The sequence below is a fragment of the Melozone crissalis genome, unplaced genomic scaffold (assembly GCF_028551555.1).
Source record: "Melozone crissalis strain CALT ecotype California unplaced genomic scaffold, PUWL_Pcris_2 ptg000068l_1, whole genome shotgun sequence".
In the NCBI taxonomy this organism is placed as follows: domain Eukaryota; kingdom Metazoa; phylum Chordata; class Aves; order Passeriformes; family Passerellidae; genus Melozone; species Melozone crissalis.
Window position 1 is genome coordinate 17,019,432 of NW_026535846.1, and position 12,940 is coordinate 17,032,371.

Genomic DNA, 12,940 nt, shown 5'->3' on the forward strand with positions numbered 1-12,940 from the left:
CCTCACCCTTTCCCTGCTGCAGCCTGAGGAGAAGCACCCATTTCCATCCATCCGCTGGGTCCCAGGCTGCTCCCAGAGCTGAGGGATGAGCTCTGATGGGGCACAGCCAGCAATGAGATTCCTGAGGTGCCCATGGGTGGACATGCTGAGCCCCTGGTAGTGGCTGTCCCTCTCTCTGAGCCCATGACATCCCCCCTGTGGCAATGGCTGCAGGGAAGCTTGGGCTGGCTGTGACGAGGGAGAGCAGGAGGAGAAAGGGAACAGGAGACTAATGCCTTAACAAATTTGATTTCAGAGCAAACGAGCTGGCTGCTGTTGTGCAGCACTGGTAACCTGGTTTTGTGTTGCTGGCTGCAATGGGAAGCGTGGCTATTTTTAGGCTATTTTTAGGCTCTTAATGCCAGTGGAAGAAAAGAAAAAGAAAAAAAAAAAAAGAAGAAGAAAGTATAAGCCCTGCAGTAAATAACTGGGCCTGGGTGGAATTGGGGTGAGCTCTGAAGGAATATCTGGAGCTGCTCTTCCTAGCAAGCCCCATCTGAGGTCCAAGCAGGGGTGTCCAGGCACAGCAGGCCTTAGGGTGGTGCCTCTTCCGGGGGGGAACTGGGACATGCCTTGGGCTGGATGGAGACACTGGAGTGACAGGAGGGCTCCAGTCCAGGAGGCTCAGCAGAGACTCAGGCTCAGGGATGGCCTTGGGTCTTGTCCTGCTGCAGGGTCACCACATCCTGCCCATCCTCTGCTGCTCTCCAACAGGAATAATAACTGAGCTCCCCTAATCTGCAGTGAATGACTGGGGGACCCAGGGTGAGTTAATGAAATCTGTGGCTCAGTGAATCCCGTCCCACAGCCGGGGTCATCCATCACCTCATGCACTGGGATTGCCCCTTTCGACAGCTGCAGCTTATTTTTAATTATTGATACTATCTCATAATGTCCCAGTAAATGTGTGGAAGTGAGTTTTGTGGGAACACTGAGGTCCCTGTAGAAAAATCTGGGGCTCAAGGGAGTGAAGAGAAGGGAAAGCAGTGCCTAATTCCACAAACCCCCAGCACCAGGGACCCCTGTGACACAGCTGGGCTGAGGTAGCTGCCCTTATTTCCCTCTGCAGAATCGAGCAGGTCTTCATGCCCAAACTGCTCTCCCACCAGGCACAAATTGCCTTTGTCCCAGCTCCAGCCTGCTCTCCACACCCTCGTCCTGTCCACGCTGTGCCCAGGGTGCCCCCGACCTGCCCCATCCCTCTCTCCCTCCCTGCCTCCCCAGACAGAGGTATTTTGCAAACACAAATGCATTAACAAGCTGGCGAGAGCCCCCATGCATATTTCATGTTTAACATGCCCTCGTTTCCTCCCGGTTAATGGATCTCTCCCATTATGCCTCTGCCTGTCTGAGCAGGATACCTTTTCAGTGGAACATAAAAGCTGCTCCCTGGTGAGGTGGAGAGGAAACCACTCAGCTCTGGGATTCAACTGCCCGAGAAGCAGAAGGTCCAGTGCCCGCCCTCGTGTGCTTGGAATATTGGGCTTCCCTTACCAGCTCCTGTTTCCCTCCCTCAGCCCATTTCCCCTCCTTTTTCCCCCCTTTCTCACTGAATTTTGCTGGCCTGCGTGTCCCTATCACATTTTGCTCCTGGAGCCTCCTGTGCTGGGGTGATTCAGGCGGAGCAGAGGGACTCGGTCAGAGCTGCTGGTGGGAAAAACTCGGGCTTAGGGAATGAAAAAAAGAAAAAGGAATTGATCCAGATTTAATAAAATGTTACATTTTACTCGCAGGGAAACATTTGGTTTGTTCTGAAGTGCTGTTTTTTAAAAAGTAGGATTGAAGGGTGTTTTAAAAAAGTGAGGGCTTTTGGAGAGCAAAATCAACACATTCCATTGTCGAAATGTCAAAGGGAGGTTCTTAATCTGGGAAAAGGAAAATTTAATTTCAAGATCTCAGTGTGACTGAAATGAAGGCGGAAAGAGCAGAATTGGAGTAGCTGCCCAAGGAAACTTGTACACAACAGGATGATTTCCCATTGTGGGGGCTCCAGTGGCAGCTCTGGGGCTGTGGGACCCCTGATCCCAGGGGAGTCCTTGGCTCTGCCCTGCCCAGTGCTCTGTCCCTGGATGGGAGCAGCCCTCCTGTATGGTGGTGCTGGCAGGGCTGGGGTGGGCACAGCAATCATGTCTTCAATAAAATTAGAAATTCCACGTAGCAGGAATGAAAACAAAGTCTGGGCCAAGGGCTACTCCTGCCAAGGCGCCCTCGCAGGGCTCTGGCTCCCATCAGGTGCTGGGGTGGTGGGTGTTGATAGACCCCAATAAAGTGTGCACACAGCGGGAGGGACACGCACACCCTGTGCCACTGCCACCACTGGGGACCACGCCAGGGCTCCCTGGCTCATCCACAACATCCCAGCACCAGGATCTGCTGGTGCTGCGGATCCCGAGGGCACGGCTCAGCTCCAGCTCTGGGAGCAGCTGTGCTGGGATGAGATCATGTTCTCCCATTTCACTGGCACTGAGGGATCCTCATCCTTGGATGCCAATGTTGTCCCCCATTCCTGGCATCACCCATTCCCAGCCCAAAATAAGCTGCTTTTCTGCATGAGGTGATCTGGAGCATCTCCCAGCTGGGAGTACAGGGGAGCAATGGGAGGGTAGTGCCCCAAATTTTGGGTACTGGGGAGGGAAGGGCATCCAGTCACCTCCTGACTCCTCAGCCAGACTTGAGGTCCCCTCTGTGCCCCCTCTCCTCCTCCCTGCTTCCCTCCATGGCTGCTCCCTGCCTCCAGACCCTTTTTCCTTTTCCATGCAGGATTTTAATCTAATTTTCTCAATGCAAATCTTAACAGGGAAAAGCCTTGAAATCGAATCTCCAGAAGTCTCCTTTCACAGTTCAGAGATCTGATTAAATTGCAAGCTTGGTTAATATTTGGTGCGACGGGGGGAGGAACAAGGGGTGGGAGGAGAGGGGAGCAGAGTGAGTGGATCTGTCGGAGGGACTGGGGCCTTTTCAAATAATCTGTTTACCCCTGCAGCTAAGGAGCCCATTAGCAAGTGTTCTCCGTTCTAATTTCCCGTCGTGCCGTGTCCCGCAGACCTCACTGTGTTTATTTGGAGAAGCAGAACAAAATTGTTTGTATAATTAGATCTGCTACAAGGGCTGCCCTTGAAGGGTCCCCAGCAGGAAGCTTTCGATTGCAAAGGGCCCCCGCTGCCGTGGACCCCCAGCCCCAGCCCCCAGCACGGCCAACAACAACATCATCCCACTGGGATGGGCTCTGGGGGGCCCAGATGTGTTCCCTGCCCCTGGACACGCAGCCCTGCATGGGGCTTTTCCCAAGGGATGAAGCAAAGGGCTGCTCTGGCTGCTGGCTCCAATCCCTGCCAGGACAGGGACAGCCCCATGAAAGCTGCCCATCCTCAGCAGCCCAGAGTCTGGCTGCTCCAGCTTCCCACCAGCGTGGCCTCAGTCCAAAGCTGGGATGTTTTCCAGCTGTGTCAGTGTGGGGAACCTTCCTCCTTCCCCAGTCGCTGCCCCATGGCTGGAATTCCAACAGAGCTCCCCCCAGACATCTCAGAGCCAGGGATACTCTCACTGCCAGCTCTGATTGGAATCACCAGGAGGTGTTCTGATGGCTGACAGATCCCTCCTGCTCCTCCTGTGATCCCACCACAAGCTTGGAGATGGTTATTTTGGTAGGAGAAGCAGTGAGCAGCAATAGGTAAATCAGATCTGGCAGAGGCAACCCTTGGACCTACTGACATTCCTTTATTTAAAGAGCATTTTACTGAAAAATAATTTTTTTTTTGGCTGTTGACAAAAATTCAGTGGGTTTTTTGGTAAATGAAAGTGCTTGAAAAACTGTATTTTCAGAAAAGGTCTGGTATTAAAAAAATTATTAGGAAAAAAGGTGGTCCTTAAAGATCCCATCACTTTGGACTGTAGGACCCCTGATTCCAGGAGAGTCCTTGGCTAGAAAATAGAAAATATAACATTTTCATAAAGGAACAAAGATTTAAATTATAAAAATAAAACATCTTTTTTTCTCTGTGCAGTAGAAACCTCCCATCCCTTTAACTCCAACAGGGACACACAGCAGAATAGCTCGGAGGCAAATGTAGCCATAGGCATGCTCTGCCTGTGTTTGGTGTTTAACCACCTCATCCCAACTCTCCTGACTCCAAATACTTCCTAAATAAGCCCGATGAACAGCCCTAGGCTCAGTGTGGATGATTAATTGTGGTGCCATCACCCCTCAGATGTTCAAACCATGTAATTTCCATGGTGAACATCCCCATCTCGGGGTGCTCACCATGTCCCACCGTGCTGCCCTGCACACACAGCTCTGCTTCTTGGAGCTAATCCCACCAAAGAGCACATGGGATCCCCCCTCCCTGCTCCTGGGGATGCCCCTGGGGCAGCTGGAAGGGCTGGAGCTGCTGGGACCCCCCGAGCACTGAGCACCTCCAGGGCTCCTCTCCTGTTGTGGCTCTTCCTCCCTTGAGGTGGGTGGGAGGCAGAGACCACATGAGCAGCTTAATGGAGCAGAACTTGGCTTTAATCTGTTCCCATAAACGTTTATGATCCCCTAATTATTAACATTTAATGCTGTATTAATTCATTGATGGGCTTTCATTTTTGATTTTAATGGCTCAGCAATTCCTGCTCTCCCTCCTTCGCTCTTTTGTTCTTGATGGGAGGAAGAGGAGGCAGCAGAACACAGTGGAGTGTGATGGGCATGATGGCTTTGCCTCCTCCACTCCTTCTCCTCCAGGAATGTGGATCCCCCCGGGGATCCACAGCCACTCTTCTCCACATCAGAGAGGAGGGGTGGGAGCAAGGGGAGACCTCTCAGCCGTGGCAAGGGTCCCCCTGCCTTGCTGATGGGGCAAAGTAGCACTAGAAATGCTGTCAGGCTTTGGGCCAAGCTGAAGATACAGTGGGAATTGCAGAGAGATAATCTCGGAGCTAAACCCCTGGAGGGAGCACACACAGGGTTTAAAATGCTGTTTATTTGAAGTGTCCTGCTGAAGTGCTCCCTGCTCTGCCCAGCTCGCACACGTCCCCCGCTCCCCCACCCTGCTCTGCAGGCTGAGATGTTTATTTAAGTGTCCTGAAAACTTTATCTGGAAATCAGTTCCCTTCTCTTCCCCTTGTCCGCCTTTCCACTTTCTTTTCCTCCCATTCATCACTTTGAAAAATGACCCCTTTTCTCTGCTTGCCTGGTGCCTCCTCCTGCCCGGCCTGCCCGCTAATTAATGGGCTTCTGCGGGCAGTCACAACTACATCGCAGGGAGCCGGGGCTGACAGATGGTCCTGCTCACACCAGGACATGCCACAAGCCTTGGGACATGGCTGGGGTGGCAGGGGCACTGCCCTGTGCTGCCCACGCTGTGGGAGCTCAGCAGTGAAGGAGGGATGGCCTGGTGTGGGTTTCTCCCACCTTGGGCTGCAGCGCTGCTCTCACTGAGGGTTCTTTCATCTGGCCACTGCTCCAGCTTCCCACATTGTGAGAATTTGCTGAGCAAAAAAAAAAAAAAAAAAAAACAATTAACTAAACCAAACCCTGAAACAATTATTTGTCCACTTCCCAGCCTCATTTGGGAAGCATAAACCCCCACACACTTACTGCGGGCTGACGTGCGAAGGCACATGCTGACTGTGTTTTCATGACTAATTTCATCTGCACCGAGAAGCCCCCTCCCCTTCACCCTTTCCCACCTCCATCTGTTCCCCACACTCTGAGCTGCGATAGCAAAAACATGGAAAAACAGCAGAAAAGAGGAAGGAAAGATGGGAAAAGGCAGCAGACTGCCACTGCAGCCAGCACCGCCTTCCAGGCAGGACCTGAGCAGAACATTCCATGTGGGTCTGTGCTCATGCCCTGGTGCTGGGGGAGGATGGAGTTGAAGGACCCCATCAGCCCTCAGTGTCCAGTTGCCTCACCCCCTTCTCTCTGTGGCTGCCCCCAAAGCAAGGAGGTGAGCTGATCCCATCCTGTTCCCCCATGAAGAGCCCAGGAATTAAATTCTGGAGTGTAGAACGAGCATCCTCTGGCCCAGCGCTCCCTGCACTCCCTGTGCTGATCCTGAGAGCCATTCCCACTTCTCCACTGGACTCCTCCTCCAGGCACTCACGCCGTGGCATCAGCTGCAGCTGTATCCTGTGGCCTGGATCTGGGGGTGATGGGCTCATGGACCTTTCATTCCCACAGTCAGGCTCCTAAATTGTATAAAGTCATAGAGACCAAAGGAATGATTTTCCAAAGCTGTGGGAATCATCCTGTGAGTTGCTTTGGCACTTGGGAGGCTGCAGAGCTGGAATATTGGGGTTTTGGCTGCTGAGCACCTGCTGGGGAAGGAGACAGAAAAGTACCCAAGACTGGAGCTGGAGCAGGGTCAGGGACTGGGAACAGGGGTCAGGGACTGGAGTGAGGTGGGGAACAGCAGTGCGTGGGTGTGGGCCCTGGCATGCTCATGTCCCCAGGGCAAGGTGAGTTCCCCTCTCCCTCCTGCCTCCTCTGCAGCCCCTATCCATCAGCATTCCCTCCTGGAACATGGGCCCCTGCTGCTGCTGCTGCTGCTGGGACCTGCAGCAAGCAGAGGCTGAAGTGCAGGGGCAGCACCAGATCTGTCAGAGACACCCTGTGTTTGCACAGGGCTTCCTTTCCCTTGATCACTCTCGGGTTTTTAACTCTTCCTGCAGTTTTGCTTCATGTCAGCAATTAATCTATTGTCCCTCATGAGGAAACATGGATTTCCCTGGGAAGAAAGTAAATGGGCTGTGTCACACGTGAAGGGGGCAGGAGCATGTGTGGGATGTGAGGGGCTGGTGGCAGGGAGGGTCCCCACGGATCCCCACAAGCACAGACACTGCCTGTGGGATGGATGTGTGTGGAGGTTATGACTGGGGACAATGATGCTGCAGGTTTTTAGGGACGCAGGGCCCTGCATGGTCACACACCTTACAGTGCCATTAGTTGTAGAGCTGTTTGTTAAATGGCCCCTACAGACAGAAGAGTTTTGGGGTCTGCTGCCAGCTGCTCTCACTCCCAGCCCTGAATTCCTTGGGATACCCTGGTTCTCCAGCTCTGACTCCTCTCCCCTCCCTGTCACAGAGGCAGGGAGTGGAACAAGGGAGGCAGGGCTGGCTGGGCTGGTGCTGGCTGCTCCCTGCCAGCCCCAGAGCCTCCAGGGCTGTGTGAGCAGATGCAGCTCCTTCAGCCCTCACTGCAAAACGCTGATCCCAACTTTGATACGAGGCAGCATTAATGGGGAGGTTATTTGTGAGTCTTCTCCTGGCAGCAGCAGCAGCAACAGCAACCATGTCTCTGCAAGGAGCTGAAAAGCTGCCAGGCAGATCCTCCAGTGAAAAGATGGCAATGAAAGGGCCCTGGCCATGGCACAGCCCCCACCTCCCCACGCAGCTGCAGCCAGTCCTGGTGTGCTGGGCTTGTCTCTGCAGAGCTCTGGGCCCATTTCTTGCATCCTGAGCCCACCAGCCCTCAGTGCTGTTTCCAAGCAGCAGAGGTGGGAGGGATGGCAGCCTCCTGCAGTGTTGCTGCTGCTGCTGCACGTGGCTGGGAGCAGGATCTGACATGCACGAGGGCCAGGGGCAATGGAGCAGCCTGGAGAGAGCCCCTCCACAGGGTTTAGGCTGTGCCTGGGTGAGTGCAAAGCTCTGCCTTGGCTGTATTGCCAGAGCATGCTCTCAGCTGCCAGCGCACTGCTTCCATCCAACGGCGGGAACCACCAAACTCCAGAAAAATCTGGGCTGGAAGGGACCTTAAAGCTCCACATCCCTGCCATGGTGACACTTGCTCAAGACCTGTCCAACCTGGCTTTGAATAATTCCAGAGGTGGGGCAGCCACAGCTTTTCTAAGCAGTCTGTGCTGGGGTCTCGCCACCCTCACAGGGAGGGATTTTTTCCCAATATCCCATCTAAACCCACCCCTTCCAGCTGCAGCTTGTTCTCTGGGAGCAGGTACCCACTGCACTGCCTCAGCATCACACCAAGAGGCTCGGAGGTCCCTTCCCATACATCTGGGCTGTTTCCAGGGAGATCCCCCAGCTAGGATTCCCTGATAAAAATGTAGTGATCCCATAAAGGGCAGAGGGGATCCCGGCTGGAGCGAAATCCCTCATGGCCATGAACCTGGCAAACAGCATTTGGAGCTCTGCAGCAAAAACAAAGCAGACCCAGACGGCACATATTTTCCTTCCTTTGAAAGGGAAAACACAAAGTTAAAGGATTTAAACACCCCCCAACCCACCCCCCCTCCTTTTTTTTTTTTTTTTTAAGGGGAATTAAAGCAAAAATTCACATCTGGAATGACAACTCCTAACCCTACCCTGTACCCCCAAATTAATCAGGGCTCATAATGGAAATGCTGACAGACTCATAATTCCAACCTTTCAAACACAGATCTGGTGTTAAACTGCCCCTGCAGCCCTCCGAGGAGGGAACTCCAGTGACCCAGGGCAGGGGGAGCACCATGGGGCTGATGTTGGGGGGCTGCTTCCTCTGCCTGCCTGGGGCCACTGCTCCTCTGCACGGGGTGCATGGGCACTCCAGTGCCCCCAGACCCCTCTTCCCAGCCCTTCCCAGGGCTGCAGCATCCCTGCTCCAGGTGCAGGCAGCAGCACAGCTTGTCCCCTGGTCCCCAGGCTGTGCCTGCCCGCTGTCCCTGGGGCAGCCGGGGATTCTGCTGTGCCCACTTGGAGCACTGTGCCTGGCTTTTGTCTCCCCCGAGGGCTCAGCTCACACTGGCTGTGCTAAACCCGGCCTGTTCTTCCCTGCAGAGCTGCTGCTCCCTCCGGATTGTCTAAACCTCGGGAGCATTAAGGTACAAGCTGTACAAATAGAGCCCGACGCCAGCAGCCCCTGCACAGCGCTCCGAGGCTGATGTCGCCCTCCCGGGCTCAGGTTTCACCTCCCTCCCCAGAACAGCAGCTCCAGCTCCAGTGATGGTGGCTTTAGGGTGACAGTGGCTCTGGAGTGATGGGCAGTTGGAGTATTCAGATCCTGGCTGGAGGGAAGGGCTATGGGGACATGTGGGGACAGGCACAGGGCACAGGCTGGCACTGCCAGGGGCTCCCATCATGGGAAAGGCAATGGGGGACAACAGAATCCCCTCATCTCAGCTCTAGGATGGATAAAACATCCCCAGCCTCCAGCAGATGGACCTGGAGCCTGGGATGGACCTGGAAACAGCAGCTCTGACACACCCCTCAATAATTCAGAGCTTTGCCAATGTGTCCCTGTCACCACAGCCAGCCCTGTCCCACCCTTGGCTGTGGCTGTGGGGTCCCCCAGGGTCCTGGGGAAGGGAGCAGCCCCCAGGCTGGGCTGGCTTGGAGTAGAAACCTCTATTGTTTTCCCACCTGTCCGAGTTACAAAGGGCCAAATGGATTTTCATGAAATGTTATTAAAAAATGAAAAGGGTTTGGCTTCCGGGCCGAGGCCCCGAGTGCCAAATCCGCCCCAGGCAGAGTTTTATGACTAAGTCTGTAATAAAAGCCTTTGAAAGGGGGGCTTAAAACTGGAGTCTCCACAGACCCTCTGCTCTCAAGGGCAGCACATGGGGGATTGCAATGTGTTCATATCCTGCTCGGCCTCTTCTGAAGGGTTTTTTCTGTGATAGGGACAGTGTACCCCTGCTCTGCTGTCAGTGTCCTGCTGGGGATGGCTCCAGGCAGGCAGGGACCCTTCCTCTGGCAGAGTTTGGCTGGGGGGGAGCATCAAGGGACCAGGGAGAGAGGAGCTGTAGCTCCAGACACATCCTAGGACAGAGCAAACGCCTAATAGAGATCTGAAGTTTCATCATGCTGAGATGTTTGATGGTGCTGGGAGGTTGATTAGGGCATCATTGATGATTTTCAGGATTTGGTGGTTTTTATGAAGTTTGAGGGCCATTGGTTATTCCTGTATGTGGATATGAAAAAAAAAAAAACCATGCTTGATGCATGGCACGAAGCCCCTGTGTCCTGAGGCTGCCTGGGGGTACCCTGGGGAATGGGGGCACCCTGCGTTGTTCCCCCATGCTCCACTTGATGTTTTGGCCTCCAGAGGGTGGAAAAGGCATTTCTGAGGGTTTGCCTGAGGGCTGGAAGGCTGTGAGCACCCCCCTGGTTTGGAAGGGTCTTTGGGGAATGAGCTCAAGCAGGTCCAGGTGGGTGACAATTGGATGTCACCCTCTGAGGGTGGCAAACGTGCTTCCTGCAAATGTGTTCTGGCTGCTCGGAATTCTGTCTGCAAACCTCAGCCTCAAATCATTTGTAAATAATGTTCTCATTACTTTGCTAGCTCTAATTAGGACAAAGGGGGGAGAAGTGAAGTATTTAGGCTGACTCCCAGGGAAACTGCACAGAGCAGAGCAGCTCCATAGGCTGCAGAGCAGTATCCTAAAGGGAGTGCTGGAAACCTTGAGCTGTTTGAATTCAGGCTGGGGAAGCCCTGGAGGTTAATGCAGGGCCTGTATTGGCCCAGGGAGAGGAGGTGAGAGATAAAAAGGCTCCTTTCAGTGCTCTCCAGGCCCAGCAGTGAAGGGCAGGCTGCAGATCTCCCTTCCCTCCCTGCCATCCATCGCTCCTCGGGCTGGAATGTCGGGCTGGGCTCTTTTGTGATCGGTGTTTCAATTGGCGTTTAACAGGATCAGCGCAGCAGAGCAGTGAGACATCACTTCAGTGCTGCAAAGCCCCAGCTGCAGCCAGAGCTGTGTCACTTGATGGCTTTGCTGCCACCGTTGCCGTGTTTGCTGTCACTCACAGGCTGAGCAGGGTGAGGGGGAGTTGTCTGGAGTTAATGACCATGGGGGTGACAGGAGCTGGGGCTGGGTGGAGGTGATGCCCATGGCAGCCAAAGGACAGGTTGGGCTGGGCTCCTGGGTGATGTCTGCTCAAGATCACGGCTGTGAAGGGATCCCAGGGGGCTCCTTGTGGTCATGGCCGGGCTCAGCTGTGTCACAGTTCACCACATAAACCTGCTGGATTTTGCCTTCTCCATGATGTCTAACAAATGAACACTGCAGCTTCTCGTGCCTCCTCCTTTGCCTGCAGAATAATCAGATATTGGGTGGCAGGAGCAGCTGTGAAGGTACAAAACCTCTGTGTCCCACAGAAAATTGGGCTCTGGGAGGGGAAACAGCTGAGCCAGGGTGGAAGGGCCTTGGACAGGATGCCCACAGAAGCCGCTCCATGCCTGGAAGTGTCCCAGGCAAGGCTGGATGGGGTTTGGAGCAACCTGGGATATCTGTCAGGGTTGGGGTGGTGGCTCTGGGATGGTGGGGTGGGGTTGGTGACACTGGATGGGCTCAGGGTGGCCTGTGCCAGCTCTGGCACAGTGCAGAGGGAACAGTGTGTGATTGCAAAGGAGGGGTGGGCAATTGCCCCTCATACCCCTGAGCAGGGCAGCAGAGGGGGCACACAGGCCTGGCCATGCTGGGGTGGGCAGTGCTGCTCTGTGAGCCCCAGGAGAAGGGAAGCTGGAGTTTGGGATTGTTTGCTGCAGAAGGGAATGAGCTGAAGACAATGTCAAGCTCTGTAAATATTTATCAGATGAATGGGAGCGGGGTTTGAAACGTTAGACAGCTGAGAAATGGCTGTTTTAATAATTCTCCTGATAAATGAAAACCTCGGGTGGGGGGACAGGGAGCAGGTCATGGGGGAGGGGAGTTGTTTAGAGATTTGGGGCTTGGGAAGCTGTCCCGGGCTGAGATGGGGCCATGGGCCTTCCCCCTTGGGATGAGGAGCTGGGACAGCCCTGCAGGACCTGGTCTCTGCTGCCTCCCACACCACAGCCCGGGCAGGGCTGGATTAGGGTGACACGGGAGAGGCACGCAGGGATGCATAAGGGAAAATCACACAAATCTCATTTGTTCTGACCTAAAATTCCTGCTGCAGTGGAGCACGGCGGGAATGTGCAAGCAGGGCATCCAGCTCTCCCTGTTTTCCCAGTAAAGCATCTACAGCTCTGTGCACAAGGAATGCAGGAGCAGGGCAGCTCCAGCCTGGAATTCTCCCTGTGCATCTCCTGGGGCTGTGCCTGGGTCAGGACCCAGGTCTGGATCAGCGAGGCTCCATCAGATCCTGCCAGGGGACACCTGAAATCCCAGGTGGGGCTGGCAGGTGAGCAGGGAGCTCAGCTCCACGGGCTTTGCTTCCAAATGCATGTGCAAGCTCGGAGCCTGCACGGAGAGTTGATTAATTGCTGGCCATCATGGAAGGGCTGTATTTTTTTTTTTTTAAATAGTGTTATTTTAAACAAAACTTTGCTGTTCCCCTTTAAAGGAGACATCTGGGCTCAACGTGGCAGGCAGGGGAAAGGCTGGAGAGTGGGGATGGGCTCAGGCAGAGGTATGTGCAGGACAAACACCATCCCTGCATGGGATCCATGGGGCAGCTCGCCCTGTGCCAGGCTGGGCCAGGGCCAGGACGTGCCCTCCCTCCTGGCAGTGCCAGGGGCTCCGTGGGACAGGGGATCTGTGCCCAAGGATCCCTGGTTTGCTGCAGGGAGGGGAGATTTGGCTTCCCAGTGACTTCCAGGAGGGAACACCTTGGAGATAAATCCTGTGACAGTGCTCAGGAATAGCTGTGCTCCAGATCTGCCAGGAAGATTCCTGCTGCCGCCAGGAGACAAATTTGGGGTAGATAAACCTTCCCCCCTCCACTCCTAAGGCATCCCCAGACTCCCTGGGGCTGGGTAGGAATATCCCACCTGGACAGGCTGTTCTGTCAATGTCCTTTATGGGTTGTGCCTCTGGCTGTGGGCACTGGGAGACATTGGGGTGTTTGGGGTGCAGGGAGCTCTGGTTTGGCTTTTCATCCACTGTAAAGTCTTGGGCTCTTCCACTCCCTGGGCTGTGGGGCAAGCTGGAGCACAGCTGAGACAGAGGAATAAAGCAAAGCTTTTGTATTTATTTGTCTTTTAATGCTCTGCCATATTCACCTTTCA